The sequence below is a fragment of the Periplaneta americana genome, chromosome 6 (assembly GCF_040183065.1).
Source record: "Periplaneta americana isolate PAMFEO1 chromosome 6, P.americana_PAMFEO1_priV1, whole genome shotgun sequence".
Classification (NCBI taxonomy): Eukaryota; Metazoa; Arthropoda; class Insecta; order Blattodea; family Blattidae; genus Periplaneta; species Periplaneta americana.
The window spans coordinates 14,247,217-14,268,422 of NC_091122.1; the positions used below are offsets into that span (position 1 = coordinate 14,247,217).

At 33.9% G+C, this 21,206-nt stretch overlaps 2 protein-coding genes across 3 annotated transcripts in view; one reads left to right on the top strand and one right to left on the bottom strand.

Annotated features, from left to right (window-relative positions):
* The window catches only part of LOC138701015 (deleted in lung and esophageal cancer protein 1-like), a 168,793-nt gene that overhangs the window by 110,730 nt on the left and 36,857 nt on the right, over positions 1–21,206 (bottom strand). The window lies entirely within an intron of this gene.
* The window catches only part of Mdr50 (Multi drug resistance 50), a 70,629-nt gene continuing 58,511 nt past the window's right edge, over positions 9,089–21,206 (top strand). The window contains exon 1 of the mRNA XM_069827513.1: positions 9,089–9,241. The gene's annotated coding sequence lies outside the window, so the exon portion shown is untranslated. The remainder of the gene's footprint in view (positions 9,242–21,206) is intronic.

A 21,206-nucleotide genomic window follows, 5' to 3' on the forward strand; every position in this document is an offset into this window, starting at 1 on the left:
AAATAGCGTATTATGCGAGACTTGGGCGCAAAAAATGGGGTATTTTATAAAGGCGTTTTATATGAAATGTACAGCGACCGGACAAAAAAAGCGTATTACACAGGATAAAGTAATAAGCGGGCGCGTCTTATCGAGGTTTTACTGTAGTAATTAACATTTGAGATCGATATATAGGCTCCTTCATCATGGAAGACAGCAAGGGAGGGGAACCTATCTGTTCAATCTGAGATAATGGCAATAGATCCCGAGAGATAGCATCCCTTCTCCATGCCTCCCCTAACCACGGATATAATACGTAGCTTCATGAGATAACAATAATAGAGCTAGCTGCTATCTTCGCCTTTCCCTATCTTGTCTGATGACGGAGATGATATACAGCCCTAAAATGTTGGATGTTTTACATCTATGACAGTGCAAAATCGCAAAAATTTCGCGATATGTGCTTCATCATCATCTATTTCAAGAATTGAGTCTTTCGAACTTTTCTGTCCTTACATGGGAAAGGATTTTAAATTGACACAACACATTCACAAGTAGTAAGACTTCCAGTCATATCTTTATAATGCTTAGAAAAAACAGGATAAATATATAGACAGCAAATTTCCAATTTTCTGCCAGCATTCTACGTGGATTTTCTGGATTTGTAGAAACTTTGTAAAATCTTCGTCTTCTTCTATTCCAAGAATTGGATTTTATCACGGTCCAAACCAAAGGCTTTCTTTAAAATTGTCCCCCCCCCCTCCAGCTTTTCCTTAGTCGTCCAATATCTCGTCTTCCAACCAATTTAAAATGAAATGCTTGCCCTTGCATGGTGGGTGATCAAGAACCATTCTTTTAATGTGACTGTACCATTTATTTTGATCTATTGGATCTTCTACTATTGTTTTAAACTTAAAAAAAAAAAACTTAACATGTGAAAATGTTCAGAAAAATTATACTGTATCAGTAGAATTATAAAACTTAGCAAACTCAATAAGCTAAAAAAAATTTATAATATCAGTACAAAATTTAAAACTTATAAGGGAACCATACCAGGTCGTGTAGCTTGAATTTAATGAAAGTGCATAATTGAGCTGGTTTTCGTTCATCGAGAAATGTGACGATGGTCGTTCATTTCGCGTTTTCCTCGTTTACAAAATGTGACTTGAAAATCGATTCTACTTGTGCCGTTTCTTGTGTGCGCTTGGATCCTCATGGTTCTGCGGTGCCGTGTCGCAGTTCCCACGTTGAAGTTCTAGTCTGTTTTCTTTTTCTCTTACCTCACATTGATAGAGTACTCTTGTTGAAATAATTCAATTTCAATTTAAAATACGTATTAACTTTGTGACTCGCCTTAAATATGATGATATTCGAAATGAAGTGATTGGAACAAAGAGCCATTGGACAGTACAAACATTTTATATAGGTTGGTTTTCACATTTTTCTGTAACACACATTGTTTCTAACCACGAAAATCGTCTGTAGCTGCATTTAGATTGGCAACAGGCCATGATTGTTTGGCCAAGCACCTGCATAGAATTGGAATATATCAGTCCCCTAACTGCCCATTGTGCAACTCAAACCAAGAAATGGATTCGGAACACCTCAAAATCTGTGCTTCAGTGGCTGGTCATGATAATATCTTTGAAAAATATTGGAGTGCAAGAGGTCAAATGACTTTATTGTCAAACGCCTGGCATTAGAAAACAACAACAACAACTATTGTTTTAATATTTAATTATTTTCTTATTTTTAACATCGAATAACATTATTATTATTATTCTAGGGTCACTAGGATTAAACGGTCAGATTTTCAGGAAACACCAGTGTAACTCCGTCTTTGGATGTTATTAACTTAATGCCTATGATCAGGTTGCCATCCTGTATAAATACACTGAAATTCTGAATGCTGCAAAGTAACAGTGAATAATGTTATACCGAACTACTGGCAAAAGTGATCACTTCAATTTCTGGTTGAGGAAGGAGGAAGAGTTCTAATCTTTATGATCGTTACTTAGCAAAAAATATTCAGAAGGAAAAATGTGGCACAGCGGTAAATAAAAGTTAGATATCTTACAAGGGAACGAATTGGCCTAAGTACTTGTAATAATTCTTTATCAAGTTATCATCGTGGCGTATAACATGGAATAAATTGTGGGTGCATTGCTTTTCGTGGAAACACTTTGATAACTTCTCCCTGCAGGTTTGAAGGTCACGTCCACGACCAGCAGGAAGCTCATAAACACAGCGATGGAGAAAGATAATGAGAGATGAAATCACGACATGATGCAACATTTCTAGAGATTACGCACTGACTCATCAGCCAGTAATTTCTTTTTTTGGGACACACCTCGAAAATTTTCTCATTACATAATGAAATTGAAAAAATATTTTTCAATTTTCTTTCAGAATGTAAGTGTATTTCTAACTGAGGTTCTGGCTGATATGTACATCTTACTGTATTATCAAGCAGTACATCTCATTTAACGATGTGTTGGAAGAACAACAATTGTTTGTATACATCTGAAGTCTGATTAGTGGAATATGCTACTAGTCACCGATGTATGCAATGGAGGGGGAAAGGAACTCTACCCCACTATCTTCTGGCTTAGTTGCCTCACGAGTGGTGCCTTATTGGTGTCACTTATGTTTCACACCTGTCTTCGGACAGTTGACTAAACAACAAAAACAACAATGTAGTGTGTTTAGTTGAACATTTCATCTCACAGCAAACATTTCCCAAACTTAAATTATATTTTAAATCTTTAAAGATATCCAGTGTATTTTTTCATTATCTTTTTCTGAAATTGACCGCTAGATGTTCTAGAAATATTTGTAACATGAAGATCTAACTTCCGATATGTTTTTCAAAATTTAAGGGGGGACATAACACCTTTGAATACTGAGAAGTTGCTGAAATTCTTTTTTTTTTTTTCAGCAATGAATAATTCTGTAACCTTGAAATCTAATATGCTCAATGTATGGTACAATATTTCTGCAATTGTATACTATTTTCAGATTTATTAGAACTATTATTGTTATGGGTTAATTATAAATAAAAACAGTATCCATAACTTGTATTTATTAAAATGGTTTCCTTGATAACTCAAACAGTTTTCGAGATATTGCAGTGAAATTTTGAGTGCAACTATATTTCCTACTTGTGAATAAATCTCCCTAGAATAATTGGTTTAACACGCACGCGCGCACGCACACGCACACGCACACGCACACGCACACGCACACGCACACACACACACACACACACACATCGTCGTGTGAATGCAAGAACTAGGTAACTAAATTTGCGTTTTTTAGTTACCTCTCTTATAGCATAGCAAAAATCGCACAAAATGTAATGCAAGAACTTGGTAACTGATCGAACGATACCAGCGACATCTATTTTCCAATACAACAAATAGGTAAATGAAAACGAGACATATTCCTTAGTGCAATAAATAAGTAAATATGCAATGTCACAAAATATGAAAAATCAAATTACCTAATTCTTGCATTCACACGACGATATATATATATATATTTTTTTGGCCCAAAAAAATTAAAAAAGAAAATGCACTTTAAAACAGAAATTAAAATAACAAATATTTCTACTAAAGATACCAGTATTTCAAATATTGTACCGGTACGTGATATTTTTCATATGACATTCAAGAATGAATAAAAAAATAATCACTCAGAAATATTAATATTTGTGGAAATTATCAGGGAAGCAGCATTTCAATGCATAAAATACAGTTGCCATTTCCTTTTGCTAATTACCCGTATAACTACTAAATTTGTGAAGGGGGGGGGGGGAATACAATTTCAGAAATAGCATATATTGAGCATATAAAATTACAAGGTTGTAAGGTTACAGAGTTACTCATCGCTGAGGAAAAATCCCCATGCCTGAGAAATTGCCTGCTCTCTTTGGTCCGTTATGTCTTAATAAAACAACTTAATATTGCCAATGTGTCTAAACAACTTACAGATTCCAATATCAGGTTCATATAGATCATATATGAAGGGTCGCCTACTCTGTTGGGTTCGTTATGTCTGCCTAATAAAGACTGGACCGATCTTATCAAAGGGACTAAATTTTTCTGTAGCTCCACCAAAAGAGCTATTCCTCGTAACAAGACAACTACGAGAAGAGATGGTCGAGGAAATTAGATAAGGAACTATTAGAAATTCTAAGAAAGCCACAAATACCGCCGCCACTTTCCTCAAAGCAGAAGAATATGGAATTCATCTACCTTTTCATTTTGATGCTATACTAAGTAACATATGAAGAGTCCACTGCAAGAATGATGGATGTCACTTTCTTGTCGAAAATGAACCTAGATTGTCAATGCAAAGCTTAAGACATATAGAATGTACATACAGAGTTATATGGCATTAACACAGATAGTCATTGTCCAGTAATGATCGGAAAATCACAGTTAAGCTTTGAGCGCTAAGCATTTCAAACTTTCAATTGCTTCTCCTGAAAAATGTATTCCAAATGACATCCATCATTTTCGCAGTGGACTCTTCATATACTTTCGTCAGGTCTGATGGCCTGACTTCAATTCACGGCCTGGTCGCGATGAAATTTTGGTGAACAAAGATGCTGCAGAGAGTTTTTCTGAGGTATTCCCGTTTCCTTCGTTCATTCCACCAATAATCTACACGTTCCTCTCAAATTCAACTATCATCTGCAACTTAAAAATAATTTCAAGGGAAAAATTCTTTGGTTGGCGGGAAAAGGCAGATAAGTAAAAAAAATTAATTTTTCAAGAGAGACTTTCTTTTTAATTTATTTTTAACTGAATATAAGTACAATAATGAAATTCATGTATGTTGGTCAATTAAAAATACAAGAAATTTTATTATTTCAAAAATTAGAAAAAATACTAGACTTACGTGATTAGGTACAACAGGAAAACCGACTTTTTTTACTTTGTGCCTTTTCTCGCCGACCAAAGAATTGTTCCATGACCGGATATCGATCCCAGGACCTTTGGCTAAGCGTGCCAATGCTCTACCGACTGAGCTACCTGAAAGCTAGATTTGCATAACTTAAAAAAATAGGTTGGAGTAAAGTCTTGAGGGTAGTAATAATAATATAATAATAATAATAATATATTTAGCCCGTACACATCCCCTAAGGGCAAGGGCCTCCTGTTGTCACAGGGAATTGCTCATAAGTAGGCTCCTAAGGTGAGCGAGTCCTTGGGAGCTTGGTCATATTACTGATATTTCTTCGTTTCACTGTTCCTGACTTCCCTCTTCGATCATTTCTACCATACTCATCTCCCACACTTCCTCATATCACTTCACACGAATTACACTCACTGTCATTGACTTTCTGTCCTATCTGGTGCTTGTTGATTCATGTTTGGTGCCAGCTGCCTCCATACTTCTCTGTCTCGTGCCACTCTCGACCATTGACTTCCCGCTCTGGTTCTGAAGCAGTCCGCCCATCTGGTTTTTTGTCGTCTCATGTGCCGTCGTCCTTCTCTCGGGTCCCACATTGTGATGCGATTCGTCCATTTCTGGTGATCCATACGTGCTACGTGGCCGCCCCATTTCCATTTAAGTTTTCTGCCCTTTCTACCACATCAAGCATTTTTGTCCTTCTTCTTATTTCCTCGTTTCTGAGTCTGACTCTTAGTGAAACATTTAGGATCTTCCTTTCCATTCTCCTTTGACAAACCTGTAGCTGTTTTTTCTAGAGGGTAGTATAGATCTCCAATAGTGCACCAGGATCTAAAGTCTTCAGGTTTATCATAAACTGTACTCGTTTGGGGATGGGACTTGACTTTTCAGGGCTGGGTCAGGATGCTGATAAGCAGCATCGAATTCACTATTGCCACAGAGACTGCCCATCAGACTTGGATAATCATATACATAAGACGCACAATGGGCCATTAATGCCTATGTGCAAGGATCCCCCCCTGGTTCCGGCCCTCGAAAGGCCAAGTGAAGCCAAAGTAAACATACAGTGGCAGATGCCAATCAAGCTCATTACTTATCTGCAGAATCGCTGCACTTGTTTTCATAATTTTGCAGCTTGCCATTGAGAATTCTAAAACGTTATCTGTGCTTTAAGGCTATATGTACGTGAACAACCACAATATTATCAGAAAATGCAGACTCTAAATTTTTAAAATTTTATAAGAATATGAACTTACAATTGAACAAAAATTACAAGATACCACAACAAGACTTATTATAATTTAAATACCTGATAAAAATATTTAAAAGTTTACTAATAATATTTTTCAAACCAGTTTTAACAAAGTATGAAAAAACAAAAACAAAAATATCTGCAGTTACATCATTTGGTAACCATAACATTGTTATGGTCTCTCTGACAACTTTAATATTTATCCTGCATGTAGTAAACACTTATTTCTGAAAAGTAGACTACTCTCAGATATGTAGAGTTGTTTATTTTAATGCAATTAATTTTTTATTTGTCCTGTATAAAGTATATTAAAATTTACATAATGTTTTGTGACCTAATTTTTCTATTTTCAAAGAAATGGGCATTATTGTAGTCTACCTTTTGCATAAATGCATGTAAAATTATTGTACAAAATTTGAGAATTCTATCTCTAATGGTTGTGGAGTTATGAAAAAATAATATGTGTGAAAATTTTCAAATTTTGGAAAATTTAATTTAAAGTAAAAAGTGAATTCTAAAAAAATATTATTAGTCATCATCATCATCATCATCATCCTTCACGAATTACGCCTCTGTAGACCTGTTTCGGCCCCATCTAGCAGTCTTCTTAAAGGTCTTCCTGGTCGACGATGTCCTCCAGGTTTATATTGCATCATAATTCTTGGGATTCTTGAATTTTCCATTCTTCTTACATGATCTAGCCAATTGAATTTGTATCTGCTGATTTTTTCTTCTACTGACTCTACTTCTAATTGTTCTAAAATTTCTTCATTCCTTTTTCGGTCTAAAAGAGTATATCCTGCTGTCCTCCTCAAAAATTTCATTTCCGTTGCTTTGATTCTGTTCATGTCTTATTTCTTTAATGACCAAATCTCGCTTCCGTATAAAAGGGAGGGTAATGCTAGTGTATTATATATTTTTATTCTTGTAGATTTTTGTACTAATTTAGCTTTTAATGCATTGTTTATTATTCCTAGAATTTGTGTAAATTTGGTAATTTTCTTGTTCACATCTTTTTCATTTTGATAAGATATTTCACAACCCAGATAATTGAAATTTTGCACTTGTTCGAGGCATTGGTTATTGTGTATTATCTTACTTCTGACTGGGTCTTGTCCTAAAAATGCCATTACTTTTGATTTTTGTGCTGAAATTTCCATCCCAAAATCTTTTAATATTTTATTTAATGTATACAATCCTCTTTGTAAATTATCCTCTGAATTGGAAATTATGACTTGATCATCGGCATAGAGTAAGGTATTTAATGTTAGAGCACTGGTTATTTTGATTCCTGATGTGTAGATTTGGTTCCATTTTAAAATAATTTCATTTATATAAATATTAAATAAAGTTGGTGATAGTGGACAACCTTGTCGAACTCCATTATTAACTAATTTTCTTTCGGATATACAGTTATTTATTTTGACATTTATTTTGCTGTCTCTGTAGATCTCTATTATATTTTGCAATAGCAAATTTGGAATATTTTTTTCTTGTAATATGTCGAATAAAAGGTCTCTTCGGACTTTATCAAAAGCTTTCACAAAATCAATAAAAGCTATATGGGTTTCTAAATTAAATTCTCTTCTTTTTTCTAACAATAGTTTCATACTAAATAATGGATCTAATGGAAGTTGAAGAAATATTATTAGTAATATTTTTATACTTTTATCAGATATTTAAGTTTTAATAAGTCTTGTTGTGGTACCTTGTAATTTCTGTCGAATTGTGAGTTCATTTCCTTATAAAATTTTAGAAATTTGGAGACTGCATCTTCTGATAATATTTGTGGTCGTTTACGTACATATACCCTTAACAGCAAACTTTTTTTTTTTTTTACTATTAATAGAGTTGTCTACTCTCCATGTGCAATAATTTAATAGACTAAAAAGTAAAATGAAAAATTAAATCAGTAAAGGTGTGCTTCCAAATATCTGTACTTGAATTAACTCTTTAAGATAAAAAATTATTTGAGGATATCAATAGAAAGATTTATGTAAATGAAAAAGTGAACTAAAATTAAAAAAGAGACAACTCCAGAATTAAAATTAATAATGTATCCAAGATAATATTAAAATGGATTTGAGGGAGGTGGGATATGATAGAGAATGGATTAATCTTGCTCAGGATAGGGACCAATGGCAGGCTTATGTGAGGGCGGCAATGAACCTCCAGGTTCCTTAAAAGCCAGTAAGTAAGTAAGTATGTGTCCAATTGTTAGGAACGATCCTTCCTACCCTGAAGAAGGAATAGTGCTATTATGACAAAAAAAATTCCAGTTGTTTGAATTAGCCAGGCATAGTGTAAGCGATACTTCAGGTTTTGGGCTTACTGCCTGAAGATACAACTTGCAAGCAGGGGCGTATTTTGCGGGCTACCGGGGCTACCGGCGGTAGCCCAAGGAAATCACAAAAGAAAAAGTTTATAATATAACATAATGTAATCATTTTGTATTATTAGTTTTACCATAGTAATTAAAATTAAAGTAATTGTTAGATATATTTTGTGTAATAATAGGGTCAGCGGTAGCCCAAACCCTTTAACCAGTATACGCCACTGCTTGCAAGTAATTCCGAAACTTGGCAATATAAAGTCTTAATACAAGGTGGAAAACCCAGAAACTATTCATTTGAAAATTTCGTAATGCAACATTGCCAATTGGCGTCATACTGCATATATGGCAGCGATGACAACTTAGAAATTGAACTCAGACAAGTCACAGTGGTGCAATTATTGATAACTGTACCAAGTTAATGTTTTCTCTTGATATTGGGTCAGCTTCAGAAAACAGTTATAATCTAGATTGTTATCTTTGCCAGCAGAACATTATCTCTCATAAAGTGATAGATATGACGTTTTTGGTGATAAATTAAAAAAAAAGATAACGAGTTTTTAATAAAATATTCATATATAATCAATATATAAGTTCCTAACACTCAGTTACTTATGTACGTTATTGACTGCGTGCACACCTGTATATCACTAGTCGCTTTCTGTCTCCATAGCAGTATTGATCTAACTTCGAGTGAGTGAAGGCAGCCTGGATACCATTTGGACTCTGTTGCAGAAGTAGAAGACACACTGGTACAGGTATGTAGGCTAGTCATCCTAGTGTCATGTAGTCTATTTCAGTTCTGTTTTCAACGTACATTCATTAGATTTACTTAAAATCTATCTCAATATTTATTACAATATGCTGAAGTTATTCACAATTCAATGCTTATCTCTAGTTTGAAGAGTTAGAGGTGACATGTTGCTCTAAGTGGTTTTTAAAGGCTAACATTTGGTGAAAAGCCATACTTGGTACAAATTTTGTGAGTTGTGATGGACAGTACCAGTATATTAAGTTCTTAATGCACACAACAAATATTATGACTTATACTAGTATTCAATATATAAATAGACTACAAAAAGAATGTCAATATTTATACAGAAAAACAGTTTTTCTTTTATGAACTGGTATGCTTTATTCTGGCTTGGAAACGTCTGATTCACAAGTAAGCAGATATATAATTGTATTGTATTGAATTGTATTTATTAACATTCCATGGTATTCATACATTGCTTACAGCTAGAATATGGAACAAGTCAAAAAACTTAATACTATTATAAAATCTTAATTTATAGTCACAGTCTAGATGAAATATATACAGACGAGATTTACAATATAGTCTACTAGTACAACACAAAGTTTTAGTATCAATTTCTTGAAATATTATTGAATGCCATGAATTCACCTACAGAATAGAAGGCGTGAGAAATTAGGTACTTCTTTAATTTGGCCCTAAATAATTTTATGTTTTGAGTTTCATTTTCTATATCGATAGGGAGGCTATTAAAAATTTTTACTGCCATATAACGCACTCCTTTTTGATAGCACGATAGACTTGCCGATGGAGTATGAAAGTCATTTTTTTAATGTGTATTTATGCTATGAACTGTTGAATTAGTTACAAAGTTTTCACGATTACACGCGATGAAGATTACTAATGAAAAGATATACTGACAAGCCATGGGCATTATTTGTAGTTTTTTTTAAATAGTCCTACACGATTCCCTAGATTTGGCACCTACTATTATTCTAATTACTCTTTTTTGTAATAGAAATATACTGTTACTATCTGTGGAATTTCCCCAGAATATTATTCCAAAACTCATTACCGAGTGGAAGTATGCAAATTATATTGTTTTTAAGGTATTGATATTTACTATCTTTTGCATAGATCTAATAGCAAAACAAGCTGAATTTAGTTTGGGGGTAATTTCTTTAATATGATTTTTCCAATTTAACACATTATCGATTTTTAAGCCAAGAAATTTGGTTGTTGTTGTTTCTAATAGGAATCTATTGTTAATTATTGCACTAGAAATTTGCGACGTTGAATTTGGACAGGATTTAAATTGAATTACGTTAGTTTTGTTACATTTTAATACCAATTTATTGACTGTGAACCAGTCACATATTTTGAAGAGAATTTCCTCTGTTAAAGATTGGAATGACGTTACTGACATTATTCACAGACTCTTTCAGTAGCAATTTTATCCAAAATTATAGGATTACACATTACTGCATTTTGTGATTCTTCGTTCTTTTCATTTTTAGTAGTGGAGACCTATACTTAGTATTTTTCACTGGAGGCATACAATTTGCATTTTTGTGACTGGAACCGGAAACGTACATTTTTCACAATACTATCGAAACTTCACGCCTCTTTTTCTTAGTGTTCGCACATTGTCAAGTTCAAAAAAGAAAGGTATACAACAAATATTGACTTACAAGACTGTGTTATACGTAAAATTAGAGCTAATTAAATAATATAAGCTCTGAACAACTGAGAGTTAAAAACAACTGTCTGAACAATAAAAAAAAAAAAAAGTTATGAAAGTTTCAGAACTGTTGGGAGATTACCAGTAATTGATTTTTCAAATCCTAATGTGTCTAACATAGTTCCTTTGAGTTTCTGAAGTCTGACATTGTTTTATTAATTATATTTATTGAGTCAGAGAGTCTGACCTTTTTTTTTCCAAACAACAATCAACAGCAAGTGATTTAGTAAAATTTTCAAAGAGATTGGCTAATCCAAATCTAGTCTTTCAGGTAAAGCTCCCTGTAAAGCAGATTTGAATAATTTCAAGGGAAAAATTGTTCCGGAGCCGGGTATCGATCCCGGGACCTCTGGTTGAACGTACCAGCGCTCTACCAACTGAACACGGTGTCGGGTGGAGTTCCCGGGTAGCTCAGTTGGTAGAGCGCTGGTACGTTCAACCAGAGGTCCCGGGATCGATACCCGGCCCCGGAACAATTTTTTCCTTGAAATTATTCAGATTGTCTAATAATCGCAGATATTTTAAATAAAAGTTATAATAATACTTTAATCTGATTAAACATATTTCAATAATTATTTTAGTTCTGTATTTTATATATATATATATCTAAAAAAGATATAACTTTTGACGAATTCAAAAGGTAGGTTAATAAATTTAAATATATGCCAACCTTCATTTGTCTTAAGTTCTGCTTTTTAATAATAATGGAAATTTCAAGTTATCTTAACCGATGGCTGTTAACTGGTTTAGATATCAATCCCAATAAATCCGTACTATTATTTTTCTTGCGGTATATCTGATGATATTTTTTTTCCCCCTTTCTTAACTGTAAATAAGCACAAACGCTACTTAGGTATAAATTTTTCTGACATTTTGTATATTCGATTCCCTAACAGTTTCAAATGTATATCGTTTTACCTTTTAGGTGTGTTTCCAAATTATATGTAATACGCTTTGTCAAATCTGGCAACCTTTGCATAAGGGAAGCTAAATTTATTATTATATGGATTCGATTTCTTTTGTCTGCTGTCAGGAAGAGAGACATATAGGGAAAGAGGGGACGAGAGAGACAGAATAATTACTAGGTCTCTAATATTAAATAAATAACATGAAGTTACTTTTGCTACTTGTGTGTTTTTGACAAAAATCTTCTACTCCTCTTATGTATTTGATGTTAGTGTCTGTTACAATTCGCAAGTCATCTCTTAAGAGGTCTCTTTAATCTTTACAGCCTCTTGAAATTTATGACAGAATTGAAGGGTGTGATCCATTTTTTATGATTTATACATATATATATATATATATATATATATATATATATATATATTTAACCTGGTAAAGATAAGGCCATCAGGCTTTTAAGTTTGAGCTCTCTAGCACTATATTTTAAGCATGTTTTCTTTAAAAACAAGGCAAAACCTAAAAGGTTGTGTTATTGCGCATATCACTTGGAAACTCGCTCAATCCATAGAATGGTGGACACAAAAACGACCCTAGTCCTTTCATAAAAATAGACTTAACGCATTTTGGGATCACATCCTTCAATTAGTTTTTGTAATTAAATACAGTCCATTTTATAATTACCGGTTACATATTTTTTCCTATTACTTCTATTGCTTTGAATATAGTAAATAGGTTCCAATTTGTTGACCTCATCGTGTTTTCAATTGGTATTCGAAATGCAAGTTTGATCCCATTGCGAAAAATCGTAAGTGCGACTTGCAATGCAAGAAGACATACAGCTCTTGTGTCCACATCTATGGAGTAATGGTTAGCACATCTGGCTGCAAAACCAGGTGGCCCGGGTTCGATCCCCGATCGGGGCAAGTTACCTGGTTGAGGTTTCTTCCGGGGTTTTCCCTCAACCCAATATGAGCAAATGCTGGGTAACTTTCGGTGCTGGACCCCGGACTCATTTCACCGGCATTATCACCTTCATCTCATTCAGAGGCTAAATAATCTAAGATGTTGATAAAGCGTCGTAAAATTACCTACTAACCTACTACAGCTGTTGCCCCATGTAGTAGATTTATTTCACCTAAAACATCTCAATATTCATGGATAAAGACAAAATTCTCTGTCCAAGCTCATCATTACTTCGTTATCAACTGATGGTAACAGGTGTCACACGACAGCAGTAGGAAAGACCTTTGATTGAAAAGAAAGGGAACTTGTTGGCTCAAGCCCTCACTGGTCCCAAGCTATATGTACATTAACCCCACTGACATATTAGTGCAAAGTACACAAATTAAACTGAGATCAGTTGAGGAAGGTCATAACTTAGTTTTCAAATGCTAAGCATTAAAAATCAATCAACATAGGTTCCACTTTCAGGTTTTGTGGTATATCTTGATTTTTTTATATATAGTTCAATAACATGCATCCTACACTCCTCATAAATTTCAATTCGGATATTATTGAAGTATTCTCATCTGCTTTTCATACTGTATGTTTCAATTCCACAACCCAAAGCTGGCCGATTGAAGATTTTATATATTGGTTACTTACTTACTGGCTTTTACGGAACCTGGAGATTCATTGCCGCCCTCACATAAGCCCACCATTGGTCCCTATCCTGAGCAAGATTAATCCAGTCTCTATCATTATATCTCACCTCCCTCAAATCCATTTTTATATTATATTCCCATATACGTCTCGACTGGTTGGCGAGTTGGTATAGCGCTGGCCTTCTATGCCCAAGGTTGCGGGTTCGATCCCGGGCCAGGTCGATGGCATTTAAGTGTGCTTAAATGCGACAGGCTCATGTCAGTAGATTTACTGGCATGTAAAAGAACTCCTGCGGGACAAAATTCCGGCACATCCGGCGACACTGATATAACCTCTGCAGTTGCGAGCGTCGTTAAATAAAACATAACATTTATACGTCTCGGCCTCCCCAAAGGTCTTTTTCCCTCTGGCCTCTGAACTAACACTCTGGATTCGCCCATATGTGCTACATGCCCTGCCTATCTTAAACGTCTGGATTTAATGTTCCTAATTATGTCAAGCGAAGAATACAATGCGTGCAGTTCTGTGTTGTGTAACTTTCTCCATTCTCCTGTAACTTCATCCCTTTTAGCCCCAAATATTTTCCTAAGCACCTTATTCTCAAACACCCTTAACCTATGTTCCTCTCTCAAGTCCAAGTTTCACAACCATAAAGAACAACTGGTAATATAACTGTTTTATAAATTCTAACTTTCAGATTTTTTGACAGCAGACTGGATGATAAAAGCTTCTCAACCGAATAATAACAGGCATTTCCCATATTTATTCTGTGTTTAATTTCCTCCCGAGTATAATTTATATCTGTTACTGTTGCTCCCAAGTATTTGAATTTTTCCACCTTTTCAAAATATAAATTTCCAATTTTTATATTTCCATTTCGTACAATATTCTGGTCACGAGACATAATCATATACTTTGTCTTTTCGGGATTTACTTCCAAACCTATCTCTTTACTTCCTTCAAGTAAAATTCCCGTGTTTTCCCTAATTGTTTGTGGATTTTCTCCTAATATATTCACGTCATCCGCATAGACAAGCAGCTGATGTAACCCGTTCAATTCCAAACCCTCTCTGTTATCCTGGACTTTCCTAATGGCATACTCTAGAGCAAAGTTAAAAAGTAAAGGTGATAGTGCAACTCCTTGCTTTAGCCCACATTGAATTGAAAACGCATCTGACAGAAATTGACCTATATGGACTCTGCTGTACGTTTCACTGAAACACATTTTAATTGATCGAACTAGTTTCTTGGGAATACCAAATTCAATAAGAATATCATATAAAACTTCTCTCTTAACCGAGTCATATGCCTTTTTTAAATCTATGAATAACTGATGCACTGTACCCTTACACTCCCAGTTTTTCTCCATTATCTGTCGAATACAAAATATCTGATCAATAGTTGATCTATTATATTGGTACCTAATTTTAATCTGGCTGCTTCTATAATGGAGTTAGTTTGAATATGTGATTTCTTACACTTGTCACTTCATTATACTTCATAATTAAATTTGCAAAATTTAATAGCCACATCTATTTCTTCAATGTGTGACACACTGAAACTTATACAATTAAAATGTTTATTTCTTACATTACACCATAACAATATTCAGCTTTTTATTTAGTCCCTGGCGTTTACTTTCCAAAATTCGTAGACAGTTTCACATAAAATCTAAAGCTGTGTTTACATACATATTTGCAAACAACAGAGTACCGGTAGGTCCTATCAGTAAGTTTAAATTTCTTCAGAGATCGATCACAGCATGATGGCATTATTATCTATTCTTTTCAGATAAGAAATCTCTACAAACAAATTATCAGTTTTGCATCAAAAAGACACACAAATAAAAATTAAAATAAAATTTTTCATTAACATTGTGAGGAGCAACACTTCGATTCCATCCACAGTTATACCAATACTCGCTCTGCTATTGTTTCATTTTCTTTAAATCATCTCTGAAAAGCTTATGTAGGATCATTTAACGAAAAACTGGCTAACTAATTCAGGGTTTGTAAATTTGAAAGGTTTACGCAGTATTACATACAGTTACTAGAAATAAAGACAGCCTGGAATTAGGAACTTTTATCACGAAATGTCTAAAGGTTACAGCAAATGCCTGAGTGTGTTGTAGTTGCTAAGCGGAGTAATTAAATTAGAACAACAGAAAAAAAGAACAGGAGAGAGTCAAGTCTGTGAAAGTGACAATTATGTTGACTTTTGATAAGATATTGCAATCAGTACAATGATCTAAGTTGTGAAATTAAAAGAAAGCGTTATCAGTTTCAGTACACGGCCATACCCACAATAAAGTGCATAAGCAGGTCTAACTGCATGGAATTTGCAGCCCTGTACGCTAGAATTAGCCAAAATAAGGTTCACCTAATGAAAAATAATGTTGCTGGTACTGAAATTTTAATTTCAATTAGAAAAGGCTGTGGTGACCTTAATAAATTTAAATATCTAGTGTGCAATTTGTCACATTATAGCGGTCGTATTTATTTTATTTAATGTCATGAGCATTGAGAGCGATCCATAAACAAATAAATACATATTTTGATGAAAAGATATTACAAATACAACTGAAAAATGCAATTGTTCCTAATAAAATAAAATTAAAAAAGACAATTTAACATATATTTATATAATTTAGTATCAATTCCTATCTCATTGTTTATCAGATTGTGGTCACTACAAAAACAAGATAAATGAGGGGAAAAGCAGTTAAAGCTATTGACGAATTTTAAAAAAATGAGCATGAAGAAATGCCACGATGATTTTACAAGAAGTTCATTTACCAGTTAAAGAACTAGGTACTGAGAAGCAACTTCTGGAAATGTCATTCCAAACCAGCATTTTCCTCAAATCTAGATTTGCAAATACAAACTCTGCCGATTTTTACTGGAGGTTTACCTAAGAGAAAAAAATTCTTCCGTGTAACTTTTATAATATTTAAGAACTAGCCATACCCGTGCGCTCCGCTGCACCCATTAGAAATAAATATAAAGTAAATACATAATTAGAATAGGACGTTTACTCCAGGAAACATTCGTGTTTGATAGAAGGATAAATCGTTTAATATGTTACTTAATTTAAATTGTATTTAAATAATTAAAATGCGGTCATTTTGGTCCAGAGAGCAATCATTTGGTGCAATGACAATTCCTTTAACATGTTTCTTAATTGTTATTACATGCAACCATAGTTTAATGAACAGTGACATATCATGTAGTTTTAATGTGTAAACTTTATATTACTTGCTATATGTTTCAGAAGTTACTGTAATAACATTGTAGAATTATGTCCATCTAGAGAAACTACACTTTCCAATGGTGAAATAATAATTAAACAATTAATTAGCTTCCGATATTACTTCATACAAACACAGAAACATTCTCTTAGGCTGTGTTTAATAGCTTTCGATTGTTGTTGTCCAAGGCCCCTATAGACGAAGTCATTTGTTTTTATTTCAGTACAGCGCCTTAGATGGCATTGTTATTGTAATTTTAAAACTCATTTATCTCATTAAATATCAGTCCTATCAAAATTTTGTATAGAATAAAACTTATCGGAAATTATTTTTAAAGAAACTTGTGTTATGTAACATTTTTCATGAAAATCAATAATAAGCGAGATATTTCGATTTATTTAATTCAGGTCCCCTTATAACCCCCCCTTTTAAATAAAGTAATTTTATTGCCATATAGCCTAAAATCTAAGTTACAACGAACTTAATTTATATTCAAATTTTCAGCCATTATCGCGTGAAAAGATAACAAACATACAGACAGACAGACATACAAACAAAAATTTCAAAAAAGCGATTTTCGGTTTCAGGATGGTTAATTATACATGGTAACACCAATTATTTTTGGATAATCGAAAATTACCAGAAAAATTTTGGCTACAGATTTATTATTAGTATAGATTAACTAGTTAATTTTCGAATAATATTATTCAGCACGCCGTACACAGTCTGAAAGAAGTATGTATTAAGATCAAAATGGTCCTCATGTTTTAATTTTATCTAATTGTTTTGAACATAATTAATCTCCATTCTTTTGTGAATGAAATCATCAATTTATTTTCATGTAAACTTTTATAAACACAGTTCAAGCAATTTAATAAGTGTGCCAGCTTTTAATATTATACTGTTATTAGTTTTATATAGTACAATAAAAAAATGTAAGAAATTAATTTAAAGTCGGCGATTGTGTAGTTACTCCTACACCTGAGGTTCCTAGTTGGTTCGAATCAGGCCAAGGACAATCGATTTTTTAAGGCATTAAAAATTCTTCTCATGACTTCCTTCAGAGGGATAGGTACTGGTACTGTGGCTTAAATTTATACCACGTGCAAGAATCGTTTATTGAAATGAGAGGGTGCAAGACAACATTTTCTAGCTGTTTCTCGCCTATGGTAAATTTCAACCCTAGTAGTCATCATCTTGAGCTACCATACTGTCGTCAGCAGTAATGAATTCCGTCTAATAGATGCTCCTACATCACGAATGAAAATCAATTGTGCCAGACTACAAGAATATTAGAACTGTTTGATTGGATATTTGAAGGAGTTGGGAACAGAAGTCATATCATGGGAATGCAATAGATTACCATCCTTTGGCAAATACCGTTCAGTAGCAGTGGCAACTAAGTTAAATTAATCAATTACAAATTACTATAACAAATCTAACCACAACGTTAATTAATTACGTTGTGTATGATAGGCATTCCCTTATTATTATTATAGAAATAAACTTAGAGAAAATTTATGTTACTATTTCCCACCTGTTCTATCGATTTTTTTGCACTCACGGCAATATCAGCTATCGACCCGATAATAGAAACCTACCTAGAGATAAGATAGTGTAAGTCTGTATTTTTAAAAAATGTCAGATAAAATGATAAAGTACATAATCTAATACATTGTGACGCACGTTTTGACAGTATCTTTATCTGGCACTGGCTTGTAATAGGCTACACAATTTCTGAAAGAAGATTAAATTTAATAATAAAATAAGACCTGGCTAAACGAAATTTAATGCGCATCTTAAAATATTATTCTATAAGCTTGAGAAATTTGCACCAAAAAATTCATGCCTGATATCAGTGATGATACAACCAAAGAATCAGTGGTTGGTCTTTCGGCTTATTTGATGTTATTCCATCAATTTTAGGAATCTGTAGTATTTGTAGTAGTAATAACAGACAGAGTGACTTGTAACTACAGAACATTTTGTAACATGCAGTAAGACTTGCGGCAATACTACAGTACTCGTTTAATCCAATGATTACTACGAACGTATTATCAGCTCCTCCACATTCCAGCCATAGTCTAAGAGATAACGAAATCTTCAATTCATTTGCCTCGTGTCAACAGCTGGGTTTATTCTCACATTCGTAGATTATTTAAAAACGGAACATGTTCAAAGAAAGTTAAACACGAAAATAAAGTGGAACAATGCAAGAAATGATTTATTTATTAGGTAATTATGCATTTATAATTAGACCTATGCGTTCCGAATTCACTTTTATCGTCCAGTGTCTTCCCTGAAAATTAAAATATTTACTAATTTTATTTATAGCTAGCTTATTTTAACTTTGTACCGAATAAAAAACTGAAGTAAAGTTCTCCACGTTTTCATCAGTGTTGATCATTCAGGTTCCGTATATTCTTTCAAGGCGATTTTTTTTCTCTTTTTGTGTCGATTAGATTTCATTCATTCATTCATTCATTCATTCATTCATTCATTCATTCATTCATTCATTCATTCATTCATTCATTCATTCATTCATTCATTTTATTCCATAGATCTTACATGAGCAATGAAGCTTTAAGATGTGGAACAAGTCAAAATTTTACAATATTACAATTACAATTTTTACAAATTTTTATAGTTTTACAATTTAGTAATTTTCTACAATTTTTACAATTTTGTGCAATTTTTTTTACAATATTTTGGCGAGATGTAGTGAGTTGAAGTGAGGTCCGAGGATTCGCCAAAATATTACCCAGCATTTGCCTTTTGGTTGGGGAAAACCTCGGAAAAACCCAACCAGGTAATCAAATCAAAGGAGGGTAATCAAATCAAAGAGGTTGATGCCAAGGACTCGCCATAGACCATCCGGCTTCAGTCCCACGGCTAATTTCAGTCCCACAGCTACTATCCCACTCTGCACTTTATATAGAAAATTTACTAAAATGATACAATACCAGTATATATGTAACAGTATCATGCCTTAAGCTGTGCCAGAAGTAAAGGTCGCATTCCTAGGCATTCTGCTATTAATAACATCATTAGTAGATCTTTAACCTCCTGTGACATTCCAACTCTTCTTGAACCATCTGGTATTAGCCGGTCGGATGGTAAACGACCTGACGGCTTGACATTAATTCCTTGGTCCAAAGGTAAATCACTCATCTGGGATTTTACATGTGTAGATACATTAGCCCTTTCCCATTTAAAATCTTCTGTCAATTGTGCCGGATCTGCTGCTGAATCCGCTTATCATGCTAAACGACGCAAATATGAACATTTAACATCCAATTACATCTTCGTCGCTTTTGCAGTTGAGACCTTTGGTCCGTGGTGTAGAGACGCTAAAGATCTACTCACCCAAATTGGTACACGCCTACTGTCGCGTACCGGCGATCCTAGATGTATCAATTTCCTTCGTCAACGCATTGGAATAGCGGTTCAGCGAGGAAATGCTGCCTCCATCCTGGGATCATTTCCTAACTCTATTTCGTTAGAAGAGATCTTTCTGATTTAATGTGTAGCGTACCTGCTTGAGCACGGGTAGAAAGTTCACAAGAACAAAACTTCCACTTTATTTAAAAAAAAAAAAAATTTAAAAAAATGTAACAGAATATTGGATTTAGCACTTCCAGGGAGAACGGAGCAAATGATAAAGTAAAAGGATTCAAGCATACCTCGTAAAATGATTCAAGTAGGCCTATACCTCTGGTGGAAATGTGTGTCTATTTCTGTTTAAAATAGTAACGAATAATTCACATAATTGATATCGCTAGCTTATGAAGCAGGAAACAATTACGGATAATTATTTAGTATTGCTATGTTAATATTACACAGTCTACATTAACTAGGGAAATTGAAAGTAGAAATTAATTTAATTTTTAAAAATGCAACACACCAATTCTGAGGTCTGTATATATGTTTTTTACAACTGGAAGAAGAGCACAATACAACAACGGACAATTGCAGTGGACAACTATGCAATCATAAGAGTTTCCCTGATCCTCCGATGACTACTACACTATTTACAACAACAATCATTATGATAAATGTCTCAAATAAGGCCAACATTTAAAAGAGGTCCACACCTGTGGAGTAACGGTCAGCGCGTCTGGCCGTGAAACCAGGTGGCCCGGGTTCGAATTCCAGTCGGGGCAAGTTACCTGGTTGAGGTTTTTTCCGGGGTTTTCCCTCAACCCAATACGAGCAAATGTTGGGTATCTTTCGGTGCTGGACCCCGGACTCATTTCACCGGCATTATCACCTTAATTTCATTCAGACGCTAAATAACCTAGATGTTGATACAGCGTCGTAAAATAACCCAATAAAATAAAAGATTATAAAGTAATGTAACAGTAAGTTCGTGAAGTAACGATAGTGGACATAAGATATCATTTGTGATTGATTAAAGATTTTTACAAACCAGTCAATTTATTTTTCAGCATATGCCTGAAAGAAATAATTTAG